Source organism: Macaca mulatta, chromosome 2, assembly GCF_049350105.2.
Source record: "Macaca mulatta isolate MMU2019108-1 chromosome 2, T2T-MMU8v2.0, whole genome shotgun sequence".
NCBI classification, from domain to species: Eukaryota; Metazoa; Chordata; class Mammalia; order Primates; family Cercopithecidae; genus Macaca; species Macaca mulatta.
This window is the reverse complement of record NC_133407.1, coordinates 116,643,890-116,646,026: the sequence shown is the minus strand read 5'-3', so window position 1 is coordinate 116,646,026 and position 2,137 is coordinate 116,643,890. Positions and strand designations below refer to the sequence as shown.

Here is a 2,137-nt window from a genome sequence, read left to right as displayed (position 1 = left end):
TGTAATCCCAGCAGTTTGGGAGGCTGAGGGGGTGCAGATCACTTGAGGTCAGGAGTTTGAGACCAGCCTGGCCAACATGGCGAAACCTCGTCTCTACTAAAAATACAAAAAATTAGCTGGGCATGTTGGTGTGTGTCTGTAGTCCCATCTACTAGGGAGGCTGAGGGAGGAGAATCACTTGAACCCCAGAGGCAGAAGTTCCAGTGAGCCAAGATCACGCCATTGCACTCCAGCCTGGGCGACAGAGCAAGACTCTGTCAAAAGAAAGAAAGAGAGAAAGAGAGAGAGAGAGAGAAAGAAAGAAAAAGAAAGAAAAGAAAGCAAGAAAGCAAGAAAGAAAGAGAGAGAGATGAGAGATGAGGAGTTGGAAGAAGACCTGATCAATAACTTCAGGGTGAAGGGAAAATAATTGATAGAAGACCAGAAAGGCGACTACCTCATGAACAAAGATTTGAAAAGCCACTTGAAGAAAAGGGTGAAGGAGATGAATTTTCACATGATAGACTGATTATTGACCAACCTCTTCGGGGTCGTGGTGATCTTGGAAGAAGTCGAGAGGGCCGTGGATGTGGAATGAGCTGAGGAGATGGATCTGATTCTTGTGGCAAACATGAATTTGACAGGCATCGTGGAAGTGATCTTCTTTTTCACATTACAAGTGGCCTGAAGCATGAGGACAAATGTGGAGGTAGCAGATCTTACCGCTGGGGAACTGTCAAAGATGAATTAACTGACTTGGATCCATCAAATGTGACTGAGGAAACACCTGAAGGTGAGGAACATCTTCCAGTGGCAGACACTGAAAATAAGGAGAATGAAGTGGAAGAGGTAAAAAAGGAGGGTCCAAAAGAGATGACTTTGGATGAGTGGAAGGCTATTCAAAATAAGGACTGGGCAAAAGTAAAATGTAATATCCAAAAACCAAATGAAGGTGCTGATGGGCAGTGGAAGAAGGGATTTGTTCTTCATAAATCAAAAAGTGGAGAGGCTCATGCTGAAGAATCAGTTATGGACCATCATTTCCAGAAGCCAGCAAATGATTTAACGTCTCAGCTGGAGATCAATTTTGGAGACCTTGGCTGCCCAGGTCTTGGTGGCCGGGGAGGAAGAGGTGGATATGGGCGTGGTGGGCGCCCAAACTGTGGCAGCAGGACCGACAAGTGCTTCTGCTCCTGATGTGGATGACCCAGAGTCATTCCTGGCTCTGGCGTAACTGATGCCATAAGACAACCCTGGTTCCTTTGTGAACACTTCTGTTCAAAGCTTTTGCATGCTTAAAGATTCCAAACAACTAAGAAATTAAAAAAAAAAAAAAAAAAAAAAAGACTGTCATTCATACCATTCACACCCAAACACTGAGTTTTATCTGTTTTAAAAATGAACATCTCTTGTTACACAGAAGCAACAAATATGAGTCCGTTTTGTATTTAGAAATGTATTGGTGGCTGGGTGCGGTGGCTCATTCCTGGAATCCCAGCACTTTAGGAAGCCGAGGCGAACGGATCACGAGGTTAGGAGATCGAGACCATCCTGGCTAACATGGTGAAACCCCGTCTCCACTAAAAATACAAAAAATTAGCCGGATGTGGTGGCGCTCACCTGTGGTCCCAGCTACTTGGGAGGTTGAGGCAAGAGAATCGACTGAACCTGGGAGGCGGAGGTTGCAGTGAGCCAAGATCGCGCCACTCTATTCCAGCCTGGGCGACAGAGGAGACTCCGTCTCAAAAAAAAAAAAAAAAAAAGGTATTGGTAGCAGGGATGTTTTCATAATTTTCAGAGATTATGCATTCTTCATGAATACTTTTGTATTGCTGCTTGCAAATATACATCTCCAAACCTGAAACACAGGTGTGAACAGTGTGTACCAGTTTAAAGCTTTCGCTTCATTTGTGTTTTTTGATTAAGGATTTAGAAGTTCCCCAATTACAAACTGGTTTTAAATATTGGACATATTGGTTTTAATACCTGCTTTGCATTTTCACACATGGTCACCTGGGACATGTTAAACTTTGATTTGTCAGATTTTATGCTGTGTGGAATACTAACTACATGTATTTTAACTTAGTTTTAATATTTCCATTTTTGGGGAAAAATCTTTTTTAACTTCTCATGATAGCTGTTATATATATAAATATAT

At 42.6% G+C, this 2,137-nt stretch overlaps 1 pseudogene across 1 annotated transcript; it reads left to right on the top strand.

Moving 5' to 3' along the window:
* Positions 1-369: 369 nt before the first annotated feature.
* On the top strand, positions 370-1,213 carry LOC695141 (SERPINE1 mRNA-binding protein 1 pseudogene; annotated as a pseudogene). The gene has a single exon (XR_013414065.1). The product of XR_013414065.1 is annotated as an SERPINE1 mRNA-binding protein 1 pseudogene (transcript).
* The last annotated feature ends 924 nt before the right edge of the window (positions 1,214-2,137 follow it).